The sequence below is a fragment of the Lissotriton helveticus genome, chromosome 11, assembly GCF_964261635.1.
Source record: "Lissotriton helveticus chromosome 11, aLisHel1.1, whole genome shotgun sequence".
NCBI lineage: Eukaryota > Metazoa > Chordata > Amphibia > Caudata > Salamandridae > Lissotriton > Lissotriton helveticus.
In genome coordinates this window covers 821283775-821299220 of record NC_136072.1, presented here as the reverse complement: position 1 = coordinate 821299220, position 15446 = coordinate 821283775, and the positions used below count along the sequence as shown (strand labels likewise).

Sequence of the window (15446 nt, the reverse complement as noted above, 5' to 3'; positions counted from 1 at the left end):
TCAGTCGCTGTCACCCTCAGTAGTGGACGCAGCGCCTCTCTGACTATGGTTATCTCCGCCGCGCTGTCCAGCAAGGTCAGAGCCCACGTCAGATTCCGAAGCCGCGTTCTCACTATCTGTGGCATATCGATGCGCTGTTAAGGCTGCGACTTTCTTTTTCGCAAACTGCGGACGCCTAGGCGTAGAATCCTCCTGCTTCACTGCGCCGTCCGTCTGGCGGGACTGACCACGTCCTTGTTGGCCACCACGTCCACGTCCACCCCCTCCTGCTCCACCGGTCTTGGGAGCCGATGTGTCCTGAAAGGAACGAGGAGAGCGTTGATCAGAACCCTGAAAACGATCAGGCGATTTAATCATCGCGCGGTCGCGCAAATCATAAACTTTTTCGGGTGGCGCAGGAGCTTGTATTGCAGGAAAAGTAACCTGAGTCTGCGTTGTCTGCTTCCCCTGTGTCTGTTTTTTAGGCCAATTTTGTTTTTTGGACTTGGGCTGGGCATCTGTCACTGCAGATTGTCCCTGTGGTTGTTTTTTCTCCTTTACTGGAAAATATTTTAGACCTCTACTTGTGCGGCCAATTGTTTTATAAGCGGCCACCACAATCTTTGCTAACTGGCGGGGTTTGTCGGCATCGGGCAGAGCAGTCAAAGCATTCGACACCTGAAAGTTAACTGCATCTCCTTTAACATTGGAGAGAATGAGATCACTTACAATCTCAAAAGAACCACACAGGCGCATACCCAATTCAACCGCTGCCTCTGGACCGTGATCATTCTGAACACGTCTAACGATTTCAGGCAGGGCAGTCATAGACGGGGTGCCGAAGCACCTTGTATAAACTGCCGCAAATGTTTTTCCCCAGCTGTCACAGTCAGCAAGTTCAGGAGTAATATCCTTCGGTAGAGTAATCGTTAACATTCTATGTTTATCAGCAGGAGTAGAATTCGGAAAAACCGCCTCCAGTTGATCAAACTTCTCTGCTAGCCAGAATGGGAAGTCATCGTTGTCAACAGGACGCGCACCAAAAACCGAATTTACCATCACTGGATTGAGACGCATTCCGCCTCGTTCCATGGGAGCGGCCGCACCCCCCTGGGGACCACCAGGAAGATGTCGACCGATGTATTGCACTAAAGCACGAATCACGGAAATGGAAACTACATGCAGCCTGCGAATTTCTGCCAGGGTGCAAGCCCCGTGATTCGGGTGCGGGGTAAAGCCACCCAACGCAGGCCAATTAGTACCTGGAATTGAGAGTGGACCTAACCTCGCAGGGGACATAGAGTGGGGGAGGGCGCCATCAAACCAAACTCGATGCTGCCAATGATCAATAGGTATTTCCAATGCCCTGTACGGCGTATATTCAGCTGGGACATCCGAGGCGGTGTAGGAGTGGAACAAACCAGAATTAGCGTCCACAGCCGGAAACGTAACCCAAGAGTAAAACAACTCGTAAGGAAACGCCGGATCTGCACATACCACGAAAATCACAGCCATCCCATCTACTGGGACCTGGTACGTCTGAAGATGGTTGCGTACCGCTACGCGACTATGCTGCGCAATAGCCACCGCTGCCGCCATTACAGAATTGGAAACAAGAAAAAACAAAGAATACTTTGTAGCACAACTGGGTAGTAATTCAAAGAAACCTTTTGAGAAAGAATCAAGCTTGAATAAAGACCTATTTCAAAAAATAGGTAGGTTTCACCGACACCCCGTTTTCCGGAAACGGATGTGAAGGGGTTAAGGCATGAATGATAAACTACTCGAGTGTCATGATATAAGACCACCGAAAACCGTTGGGCGCCATGTTGCAGGGTTTCTGTACTCACACAGAACTGTGCACAGAGGAGTGGAACCTCGGCAAATTAGGATGTCCCAAAACTTACCTTAGCAACCAACTCACCCCTTACCGAGCTAGCTACAGTGTCTCATTGGACATATCAAACCCCCAATGTTTAGACAAACCAGAACATGAACTTACAGTACCTCAGGGTACGTGGGACTCATGAACACTCTTTCGTTATATTATCATTACAAACCAGAACATGGAGTAAAGAAGACACATGTGCATTTGAAATGTTTATTTACTAATGCCGTCTTCTCAGGCGCAGTATCTTAGATAATACAAGTATACTTATTATCAGTAGCAAAATTATCAGCATAGTTACTAAGACATAAAAAGCGAATGGTGACAGCATGTTAACATGCTGTAATGAATAAGAGTTAACAACACTTATATCTCACCCTCCCTAACACATATATTATATTATTAGCTAAGAAGGTCTCTTTGGGTTGTTTTAGGGCGGGCCCATACCTTAGTGTCCTAGCATGAAGGAATCACATCAGCATACACCAGCTCTCTCTGCATGTGCACCGCATCAAGTGTGTTAACAATTCTCGTGCAAAGCAATATCAATCCCGCCTCAAGCCCAAGTTGGCAAAGGCTGCACTTGTGTTATGACTATGAAGGCGTGGAGATCAGACCTCATAACAATTCCATATCGTGTTGCTCCTGAAACTTCAGCACTCTCCGTGCAGACATGGTTTATTAAACAAAACTGATATCAGAGCAATAACATATTATTCTCACATACACCACGGCAAACCACTAGGTTGAAAGCTAAGTCAACAATTAAGGGTCGTGTGCAGAAGTTGCAAGAAAGGAAAAATGGCGTTTAAATCTCAAATGTACCTATGCTAACTTAACACGATATAAGGATATATAGGAGCTATACAACAGTTGGAAATAGCTGTGGAAAACAACAAGCTTCCAAACTTTCTTCCCATACACTAACGGGACTTCCTTTTGCTGCTTTCATTTGAAACAATTCAATTGCATTCCCCATTACTTCTTTGGAATGCAAAGGATGAACAGTGTAATGTTCATATATTTCTTCACTTCTAGAGACATCAACTTTTTCAATTTGGCCGACTGAACAATCACTGTCTTCATCTGCAGCTGTTTCCTCTGCTGCAACACATACATGTTTATAATACTCATTGTTTTTGACTAAATACAACGTTGCCTTTTTGACTTTCCTAACATCCACTAAATTTTGCCAGATTTTTTTACTCTTTGTCGGAACCCCATTAAATAGAACAACTAAAGGTTCCTCTTCTACTTTTTCTATACCAATGGTATCAATATTTTTTTTGAAATCTAGAGGCAAATAAACAACTCTTCCCTTTAATCCTCTCTGCAAATCTGTAGGAGGCAATTTCCCTATCTTAGGCTCCATGCGAACAATTGCCTGAAAAGGGTGGACACATTGAATCAAAATAGACTCATATGTATTTAAATCCATCAATTCAGGGGGAATGTCTACCAACTCCAGATTATTATGAACAGCTCTAGCAGGCATTCTGTTCTGATTTAATTTATCATAACAATATTTACAAATACGCTGATCAGAACTCAAATCAAAACAATTCTCCACCCACAAATAAGTTGCTAAATCTTTCCACTCATAATTATTCATCTTTTCGCTTTTTACATATAAATCAACTAATCTAGTTTGATGCTTATAATGACTTCGTCGACAACACACACAAGAAAAATTCGGCCTTTCACTTGATTTCACCTTAAACCTGGTAATTTCCTGCTCAAACTTTTCTGTATTTGAAATCTGTACATTGTCTTCCACATTACCTTGAATTGCTGTCTCAATTTCTACACTGTCCTCTTTTTCACCAAAATAACAAATCTCAATTTCTTCACAAATCTTCTTCACATATAATTCAGTTCCATGCAAAAGAGCACTGTTTAATTGTTTAAGCTTAAGTGCTGGACTTTTTGCATAATACAACATTCTCACTAATTTCCTCATTTTGGTATGATGCACTGCTAACATCCTAAAATGATGAAAAACACTCTGACAGACTTTTCTAGAAAGACAAGCCAGTGAATGCCCTTGCAAACCTGTGTTTTCTCTCACTCTACAAGGATCTAAGTCTTGCAACAACTTCACTTTCTGCTTTAGACTTTTCTTACTATATGTACGTAAGAAATTACAAAACAAATCAATTGATTCCTGTCGCACACTACAAATACTACTACACTTCCAAGTGTACACTGGACCCTTAGTACGTCTCCCTAAAACTTCATCAGTTAACACCTCTTCTGGTTCTCTAGGCACAAGTTTCTCTTTTTCAATCGGACAACCGTCTTTCACTTCATACGCTCGACCACAGGTGTCAACTGCATGCACTAAATCATTATCCTGGAAGTAACTCTCCTCATTAAAAAATGGCTCACACCTTGAACTGTGCATCCATTCTCCTGAAAAAACTTTACAAAAATTAGTCTGATTAATTACTCTTTTCCATCTACTGTTTGATTTGAAAACATCAATTGTCTTGTTAAGTGTCCTAATTCTATTGATTATTAAAATAAATAATTTTTTCTTAACTTCAAAAGCCTGATCAACAATCTTCTCTACACTTTTCTTTTTCTTATAAAAAGCAGCTCTCTGTTTACCTTTCCTAATGTTTTTTAACAAATTTAAAACCACCCTATTGCGAAACATTCGTCTACGAATGTCTCTAAACTGATTCTGCCTTCTATTCCTATACATATTATTCTCTCCTGCTCCAGTTGTAGGATTCTTTAAGGTTCTCTCCTTCCTTTTCAAATGTACTCTCTCATTTTCATTTTCTACATGCTGTCCATTATTTTTTTTAAAGTACATATGTTCTGAATAAAAGACTTAGTTGTCTTACCAGGAGCTTGGTTCCTGTTTTTTGAAGTATTTGTTGTGGAAGAGTACTGTAATTCCGTTGCTGTTTTTGATTTTTCTCGGTTACGTTGTTTTCTTGTCCTTTCCCTTGTGGGCATGTTTGCTAACTCTTGAAATCTTGATTTCAATCTGTGTTAAAGAAAAAAATAGCACATTATAGACCACTATTACCAAACAACAAAGCAGTGACAAAAAGCAAACGATCTATTCAGGGTTACAGATCAGGTGAGGATTCTCCAGGGGTACACAAAAGGTGAGGCCTGTATTGAAGAGTATAGTGGAAGACAGCTCTGTCCACAGGTACAAAGAAGATGAGACCTGTGTCTAAGTCCACTGCACTCTTATACACAGGCTTCACCACCTATGCTTCCCGGGAAAGCCCTCTCTCCCACTACAGTCTTGATCATAAACCTCACCTCCTCTGTCCCTCTGGACATGTCTCACCTCATCTGCACAATCTACTTCCTAATCTCAGGTAACACAGATGACATAATTGATCCTCATTTATAAAGCCATGCGTCAGTTTTGCGCTACTGAAGCGTCACTTTTTGTGACGCATTGGCATCATAAAACATGTGCCTTGTTGCACCATATTTAAAAAGTGACGCATGTAGGTAGATGCGTCATTTTTAAAACCTTTTGCACCACATTATACCTCTGTCAAGTGTAATGTACAGAGAGGGGTCATTTCTCTGCAAAAAGCCTCGTAATAATGACACAGTGAAATCTATAAAACTTCACTGCGTCACTTTTAGGAAACTGTTATGTCAAAATCTTGCACCTGCCTCACAGTAGGGATAAGACTGAGGCAAACGCTTTCACATGGGGCTTTCCCCATGTGATACGATTCTCACACCTAAGCAGGAGTGCAGATGAGATGAAGACTCTCCAGGGGAGCACAAAACGTGAGGCTTGTGTCCAAGAGTGCAGTGGACAGGACTAAACTGGAGTAGTGTGCAAGAAAAAGATGAGCCTCATTTATAAAGCCATGCGTCAGTTTTGCGCTACTGATGCATCACTTTTTGTGACGCATTGTCGGTATAAAACATGTGCCTTGTTGCACCATATTTAAAAAGTGACACATGTAGATAGATGCGTCACTTTTTAAACCTCTGCGCCACATTATACCTCTGTCAAGTGTTATGTACTTTACAATGATGTTACCTGTGTTAACTCAGTGTAGGAAGCATATTGAGTTTGTTTGCATAGAGGAATTGTATTTTGTAAAATAGTGAGGTTTCAGTAATGACATGGAATGCTTGTACATAGGACCTGTGCTGTGCTTCCTAAATGTGATGTCAAACATGATTTTGAGGAAAATTAATGGCTTTTATATTTTTGAGTATAATGTGGCGCAGAGGTTTAAAAAGTGACGCATCTACCTACATGCGTCACTTTTTAAAAATAGCGCAAAAAGGTACATGTTTGGGCTTTACTGGGGAGCGTAGGTGATGAAGCTTGTGTCTAAGAGTGCAGTGGACTAGGCTTCATGAAGTCTATCCCTGACTGCACTCTTAGACGCAGGCGTCAATTTGACTCTTTACAATGATGTTACCTGTGTTAACTCAGTGTAGGAAGCATATTGAGTTTGTTTGCATAGAGGAATTGTATTTTGTAAAATAGTGAGGTTTCAGTAATGACATGGAATGCTTGTACATAAGACCTGTGCTGTGTTTCCTAAATGTGATGTCAAAAACGATTTTGGGGAAAATGAATGGTTTTTACATTTTTGAGTATAATGTGGCGCAGAGGTTTAAAAAGTGACGCATCTACCTACATGCGTCACTTTTTAAATATGGCGCAAAAAGGTACATGTTTGGGCTTTCCTGGGGAGCGTCGGTGGTGAGGCTTGTGTCTAAGAGTGCAGTGGACTAGGCTTCATGAAGCCTATGCTTGTACATAGGACCTGTGCTGTGTTTCCTAAATGTGATGTCAAAAAGATTTTGTGTAAAATGAATGGCTTTTACATTTTTGAGTATAATGTGATGCAGAGGTTTAAAAAGAGACGCATCTACCTACATGCGTCACTTTTTAAATATGACGCAAAAAGGTACATGTTTGGGCTTTCCTGGGAAGCGTAGGTGGTGAGGCTTGTGTCTAAGAGTGCAGTGGACTAGGCTTCATGAAGCCTATCCCCGACTGCACTCTTAGACACAGGCGTCAATTTGACTCTTTACAATGATGTTACCTGTGTTAACTCAGTGTAGGAAGCATATTGAGTTTGTTTGCATAGAGGAATTGTATTTTGTAAAATTGTGAAGCTCCATGTGAAAGCGTTTGCCTCAGTCTTATCCCTGCTGTGAGGCAGCTGCTTGTACATAGGATCTGTGCTATTTTGGGGAAAATGAATGGTTTTTACATTTTTGAGTATAATGTGGCGCAGAGGTTTAAAAAGTGAAGCATCTAACCTAACTACATGCGTCACTTTTAAAATATGGTGCAAAAAGGTACATTGTTTGGGCTTTCCTGGGGAGCGTCGGTGGTGAGGCTTGTGTCTAAGAGTGCAGTGGACTAGGCTTCATGAAGCCTATCCCTGACTGCACTCTTAGACACAGGCGTCAATTTGACTCTTTACAATGATGTTACCTGTGTTAACTCAGTGTACGAAGCATATTGAGTTTGTTTGCATAGAGGAATTGTATTTTGTAAAATTGTGAAGCTCCATGTGAAAGCTTTTGCCTCAGTCTTATCCCTGTTGTGAGGCAGATGTTTGTACATAGGATCTGTGCTATTTTGGGGAAAATGAATGGTTTTTACATTTTTGAGTATAATGTGGCGCAGAGGTTTAAAAAGTAAGAGTCAAATGTATTTCTTTAAACATGCACACATTCTTTATTCCTTTAAAAAAATGTAAAAGCCATTCATTTTTCCAAAAATCGTTTTTGACATCACATTTACAAAACACAGCACAGGTCCTATATAGAAGCATTCCATGTCACGACTAAAACTTCACAATTTTACAAAATACAGTTACTCTATGCAGTAAAAACTTTTTACCAAGCATTATCAAAAAGCATGATACAAAGCAACATTAAAAAAACCACAATTTGCTTCCAAATCTTCTCCATAGAGTATACAAGTCTCTATGTAAATTAAATGAATCATAACTCACCTTTACAAATATTTTAGGAGATTCAGAACAGTGTCAGATACACACACCAATATTTCTTTAGCAGAGCAAAAGGTATGTTCTCCAGGCACTGCAAACCATAAAGGCACAGAAAACCTCTAATTCTACACACATATTGCTCATGGTAACCAATCAAATCTCTTCCCTCTGTATTTTCAAACCAACACCCTTCCCCCCCCTCAGCCCTTTCTACCTGTTACCATAGCAAGTCCCTCCTCACTGAGCTCCCAGGGTTAACAGTTTATTCTACAATGTTGCAAATCACCTCATCAAGGATGTTTGACCTGCGAATACACCAGCTTTTCTGGTGCAAGGTTTCTTTAAATGACTTTTTTTAACCATTCAAATTACTTCTTACACAGAACACAACCATGCACCCTAACTTTCAGTTTTCAACTATCTCATTCTACCAATCATTGCTTCAAGAGCACTGAAACTCCACAGGTTTTTTTTGTTGCAAACTCCTATTGTTCCAACTGCCATTTATTTTCCACGCTTCATCTGACTGCATCAGAATCTCCTCTCACCATGTATTCTGTCTGGATTATTGGACATAGCTATATCCACTGGGCTCAAAGGTATGCAGCTACCAGAAATTTTCACAACCTTGACTTACCAAATGTGAAGATTAAATGGATTGGCCAGAGAGGATTGAAATGTCACCAATTGATACCATTGGTGAAAACCTTTTTGCATTTGCCACACCCTGACCTTTTAATTGTGCACTGTGGAGGAAATTACTTGGGCACTTTGACTGGGGTAGGTCTGGAAATGCTTTTAAAGGACACCTTTGAACAATTGATGGCACTTTTTCCTCAAACTGCCTTGGTATTTTCCAATATATGCCAAAGGCAGAAATGGAACTGGTCCAACCAATTTTGTCCACAATTTGAGAAAGCACGGAAACATGTGAATAAATCTGTTTCTGCTTACATGAGAGACTATGGAATGGGTTCAATATACAACAACAACTTGCGTTACAACATGCAAGATATCTAAAGAGGAGATGGTGTGCACTTTTCAGATAAGGGGAATAGAATATTCCTCCTGAATTTAAGACTGTGCATTGGTACCTACTTGTAGGTACCTAAATCAGCCACAGAACCCAAAAGCTCTTTTCAGAGCTACCCTACCTCTGATCACTCCAAATGATTATCTTTTTCTAACTTTTTTCACTATTTTTCACCAAAGTACGCTCCCCGGTACGCTTCCCGGTGCGCGTACCGGGCGCTCCCCCCGCGAAAATTAAAAAAAATATATATTTTTTTGGGCCTATATGGGCCTCCTAAGACCCCCTCAGAAAACCTAGAGGGTCAGGGAGTGCCTACCGTGCCCCCTTATACCCATTCCCAACGTTGTTTGTCTGCCATTTTCTGACTCAAATCTACCGAAACACAAAATGGAGGACTCCCGTAGCGCTGCCGGTACGCGTACCGGGGCGCGCACCGGGAAGCGCTTCCAAAAAATGTTAAAAGTTAATTTACACAAAAACCACTGGAGACACTTTCATCAAATATAGAATAGCTCATACTACATAACAATCCCTACCATTTTTCCAAATTCGATGGAATTCCATTGAGCCATTTAGCCTGTAGACCTCTCTAAATACCCTGAGGTAAATTACTTCACAAAAACACATCTGAAGTGTTAGAATTTACAACCAATTAAAATGTTACTTTCATTTTCTACTTTTTTTTCCTGACATTTGATTGGTTATGTACATGAATATAAATGAAAAATGAGAGGGAAACACAGACATTTTGACTACAACTACTTGAGGTACATCTTGAAAGGATTTTCGCATTTTGTCTTCTTCACCTCTCTGTAAAGTAAGTTGATAATTTGTAAGGGGCACTTTAAGTTAATTTGTAAAAACGTTTTCTGATAGTTATTTACTGTCCCTCTGCTATAGTTATAGATAGAGATAGGCTCCTCTGTTATATTTATGGATTGACTTAGGCTTCTCTGCTATAAATATGAATTTACTTACGCTTATTCACAGGCACTTTTTTTTATTTCTACTTCCTGCCTGTTACCATACACTACCCAAAGTTAACTTAACTGTTAAAAAAACAGAACTACCTGTCTGAACTTAAACACAACACTGCCCTAAATCTACTGATATAGTTATTTTTTATGCAATTTACAGCAAAAAAATGGAAGGGAAGCAAGAAAATATCAATATTTCCTTCGAGATTACATCTGAGGAGATTCTAAATGAAGATTTTTTGGATGAAGATTTTATGGATCAGTCTTTGGATGAACAATTTATTGAATGTTTACAAGACATAGAAACATGCATGTTTGAGGAGATTCCAGATGATGTAATGCTGGAAGTTTTATTGAACTATGAAAATTCTGACCAATACATTTTTATTTAATAATTAAAAATTGTTTGAGACATTATTCATTTTTATATCTAATTCATGAAGTACTACCAAAATAATTATGTTTATATTATAGTATAAAGTGAAACTTACAATATACTGTGCAATTTTAAAACATTATAAGGGAGCAGGGTAGACTACCCATGATCCCGTATGTCTTCTCAGGGAGTAATTAAATGATCTGTTTCTGCTTTCCTGCCAGACTATGGTATGGATTCCATATACCACAATAACTTCTGTAACAACATGCAAATTATCTACAGAGGAGACGGTGTATATTGAATTTAAAACTCTACATTGGTACCTACATGTTGGTACTTAAATCACCCACACAACACAACAACTCTATTCAGAGCTACCCTACCTCTAAGCACTTTAAATTATCATTTTAGTGTTTCACTGAGTTTCCCCCATGTGTGGGGGTGGGGGAGTTGTGTGTGGGGAATGTGTGGGGTGTGTCTGTGAGGTGTGTATGTGTGTGTGTGTGTGTCTGGGGGGATGAGGTGTATAGGTGTGTGGGGTATGTGGGTGTGGGTGGGGATGTGGTTGTGTAAGGTGTGTCTGTGGGTGTGGGTGTGTGGGGTGTTTGGGTGTAGGTGGAAGTGTGGGTGTGTGAGGTGTGTGTGGGGTGTGTGTGGGGTATGTGTGTAGGATGTGTGTGTATGTGTGGGATGTGCGAGTGTGTCAGTGAGGTGTGCGTGTGTGTGTGGGGGGGAGGTGTGTGTGTGGGATGTGTGAGGTGTGTCTGTGAGGTATCTGTGTGTGCGTGTGTGTGTGTTGGGGGGGTGAGGTGTGTGTGTGTGTCTGGGTGTGTGGGATGTGTGGTTGTGGGTGTGGATGTGTAAGGTGTCGGTGTGGGGGTGTGGGGTGTTTGGGTGTGGGTGGAGGTGTGCGTGTGTGAGGTGTGTGTGGGGAGTGTGTGGGTGTGGGGGTGTGGGGTTGTGTGCGTGTACCTAAAACAGCCACAGAACCCAAAAGCTCTTTTCAGAGCTACCCTACCTGTAATCACTCAAAATGATTATTTTACACTATTATTTTCACTATTTTTCACCAAAGTACGCTCCCCGGTGCGCGTACCGGGCGCTCCCCCCGCGAAAATCGAAAAAAAAGTATTTATTTTTTTTACCCGAGGGACCCTTTTATGGCCACCACATCAAACCTAGGGGGTCAGGTGGGGTGTACCCTGCCCCCTTTTGGTCATTTCCCCCTTTGTTTTTTGCCACCTCTTATGTCTCGATCCTACCGAGACACAGATGGCGGCCACTGCGGACTGTTTCGAATGTTTACAGACACCCGAGAGCCAATCAGCTTCCCGTGCGCAAGTCACTTGGCGCGAACGGAGCGCTCCCCGGTAGGCGCACCGGGGCGCGCTTACAGATATATATTTTTTTTAACCTAAATTACTCAAAATCCTCTGGAGCACATATCTTGAGACATAGCAAAGGCACATCGGGCTACCAGTCCCTACAATTTTGCCAAGTTTGGTGAAAATCCATTCAGCCGTTCGGGCTAAAAGTGCGACCGACCGCCCTATGGAAATTAACATGGGGAAAACACGTTTTGGGACCCCCCTTTTATCTCGGCCCCCGTTTGACGAATCCCCCCCAAACTTTCAGGCTGATTCCTCAACCGGCGCCAAAGTTATTCCCAATAGAATGTTGCGATTTCCCTATGGAAATCAATCCTAACTATAACTACCTACTGGCGACCGCCAGTAGGTAATATATATATATATATATATATATATATATATATATATATATATATATATATATATATATATATTATAATACTTTGGGTGCGTGTAATCAGAATCTTTGATCTTGGTAATTCAAAAAATACTTTTTTGTTGGTGCCAGAGGGCGGAGGAGACGATTTTTTAGGCGAGGGGGTGTGTGAAGAACTGGAGGAAGGTCTGGGGCCCCTGGCGAAAATATCGAGGATCCGGGAGGGAGGTGGGTGGGGTGAGAAGTGTGGGGTGGTTGTTGGGAATGTTTTGACCTGGCTACTGTATGAATCAGTGTTCGCTGACTATCTACTGCTAAATGTACGCTGCTATGTTTTTTGTGTACCTGTGAGCAAGGTTAATAAAAAGATTTCCAAAAAATAAAAAATAAAAATATATACTTTTTTGTAATGCATAGATGAAATGATAAATAATTAATTTGTCATATAAATGTTACCCTGGTGTTTTAGCTTATGTAGTTTAATAGACACAAACATGACATAAAGGTGCTTAAGCATTTTACAGTACAATACAGATACAAACAGTACCATGGCTTGAAATCGAAACAATCTACTGCAAGAACCCACAAATTGTGAGCAAAGGGAGTGGTTTGTCCCATTTGGGGTAGAGGTTTGGCCTGCGACCCCCCCCGACCCCCATTTCCCAGGCCAGACATGTGGTTTGCCTTTCATTTGCCCCGGAGGGGGGCATAAAGCCCACTACACACAGGGAATTCAAAATGGCGCCAAAAGAAAAAAAGGAGGGTGCAGCCTACCCTAGCATCGAGCCATGCCCCTGCCCCAGAAGGCTCAATAGTGTCTTTTCTAGCCCACTGGGGCAGAAAGGAGGTTTGCCACAAATGGGGAGAATGCCCCACATTTGCCTCCTGGGGGGTAGAAAGTCCACCGGACACCACATATTTTTCCTTTTGGGCAAACAAAAGTAGTGTGGGTGTTGCCCTTTGGCATTGGCCAAGCTCCCACCCCAAGTGGGATAAACCAATCTTTTTGCCCCTCCCCCCAGGGGCAGACAGGAGGTTCACCCCCAATTTGTCCCTTTATAGCAGGAGTATATATATATATTTTTTTAAATAATGGGGTGCGCCTGGCCCATCCTTACAGCAAGCCGCACCCTCACCCCTAAATAGTGCCTAATTTGAGCAAGTGGTATCCGGTGCTTAGCACTTAATTGTCAACACCAGAACTTATGAACTGCACCATGGTGGCTCTGACTATCCAATTTAGAGATGAGCACAACAACAGATGTTTATTAATTCAAGATACATTAAAAACTACTATTACCAGTGCTCAAGCCATTCTTATAGCTTTGAGGGCCTGGAATAGCGTGAATAGTCTGGAGCAATGGGTGGTGCAAGCTGCAGTGGCTTCCTGACAAGGGCCCACTACTTATTTTTTTAACAAATTACGCAGTGCAACCCTCAACAGTCTTTCTGCCTGCTCCCCTGCATACTAAACGACATTTCATCTCAAGGGCAAGTGAGAGGACATTTGACTCTTTTGAGTGTTGTTTTTACATATAGGCCAGGAGAGTGTGGCTAATTCCCAATATGTCCAACTTGCAATGATAAATGGCTGCACTATCTGGTCTTGGGTAGGCTGCTACCTGGGAAAATCTACCAGACCCTGACACTTCTGAAAGCTAGACACCCGGAGGAGTCCAGGGTGGTGTGCTTCATGTGGATCCCACAACATTGTCTTAGCCACATCTCCATGCAAACCTCAAACTTTGACTAAAAACATACATTTTCCCCATATTTCTGTGAGGAAAACTTTTGGATTCTGCTGGGAGCCATAAATTTCATAACACCCAAGTTCCCAGATCTCCCCCGATAAGAACAGTACCCCAAATGTATGGGTGGGCAAAAGACAGCAACACAAAAGGCCCTAAAGCACTACATTGATAGATAAGAGTAGGGGTAGCGGCGGTATTTGGGACTGTGCTGTGGTGCCACCCTACGAACCACAGACTTTTTTTTCTTCTCTATTTCTGTCATGGGCACTAGGCCCAGTCACACTAGGGATGCAGCATTTTTATTCGCACAAGTGGGGTAACACTGGGTGGCAGGAATTTTGTGGACTCCTGTGGATTGCGGAAGTTTACATCACAAAAATGTAAGGAAAATATGTGATTTCAGGCAAAGTTGAGGTTTGCAGGACATTGTGGGTAACAAATCTCATGTGACACATGCAAGGCACACTGCCCAGATATAGCCCAGTTATCTAGTTTTTATAGATTTCTGTGGTTTGTAGGTTTGCATGTGTGGCACAACAGCACAGCCCCAAATATAGAAGCTACCCCTATTGCCTATCAATCAATGTAGACCTTTAGGGCCTTTCGTGTCGTGGTCTCTTGGCCCACCCACACCATCCTTTTTTTTTTAAACTGTTTATTTTTTAATAATAAGACAATTCCAATCATCACAGGTATAAATTACAGACAGTTCGATCTTACAACATCAGGTACAGATTACTGAACAGAATTTCATTTCAGTCTATCAAGTCAAGTGTAAGATGTTTCCCTCTAGCCATTTCTAATTCTACAGTCGGAGATAAGCATAGGTTTCCACGATAAGCATTCCACCCACTCAACTTCCTGTCCCATTTCCTGGGGCATCCTATGACTTTGAATACCTCTTTTTCGGCCACCTTACACTTGTCTAGCTCAGCCGCCCATGTGTGTGTTGAAGGCTGCCCCACCACCCCCACTTCATTGCAATGGCCCTCTTCACCAACACATAACCCAAAGTAATAAGTTGTTCCACCTTGGTAAGGTCGGATGGTTCCCAAATGTTGAGGAGCCCCAACGATGGAGTGAGGTTAATCTGCTTGTTTAGGGCATCTTGAAGATATGTGGTAGCCCCTTCCCATAAGGGACGCAGGGATGGACAACCCCAGATAGTATGGTAGAAGGTTGCATCCTGGTGACACTCCTGTAGACAAGATGTGTCCTGTCGCGCACCAAAGCGTAACCCCGGAGAGGTAAGTTCTATGCAAAACTTTCAGTTGTACCAGCAGGAAGCGAAGTGAAATGGATGCCTCCCTCGGTGACATCAGCGCAGTTTGCCAATCGTCTTCGTCAATGTCACCAATGTCGGTTTACCTCCGGATGCGAAGACCTAGGAAAGGGTCAGGTAGGTTATTACACAGCTTGCGGTATGTTAGGGAAATTGCTTTGAAAGAGAGTGATTCAGAGAGTAGCCTATCCTCAAGAGGAGATGATTCCGGGATGTTACCCATGTCCGGGAAAGCAGCTGTTAGGGCATGACAAATCTGCATTTTGTATTTCTCCTGCAGTTCCGGGAACAACAGGATTTGCCCCCTCCTCACGAGGTGACCTATATTAGATAGTCCAATCGCGTCCTATTTGTCGAACCCTTGGTGATGGTAAAGGAGTTCCAACTTCTGTGAATACCACAGGGGAGTGGATTGCATCAGTACATCAGTCCA

The 15446-nt window shown here is 42.0% G+C and overlaps 1 protein-coding gene across 1 annotated transcript in view; it reads left to right on the top strand.

Moving 5' to 3' along the window:
* LOC144790902 (uncharacterized) overlaps positions 1–15446 on the top strand; it is a 115433-nt gene that overhangs the window by 87446 nt on the left and 12541 nt on the right. The gene's annotated exons all lie outside the window — the stretch shown is intronic.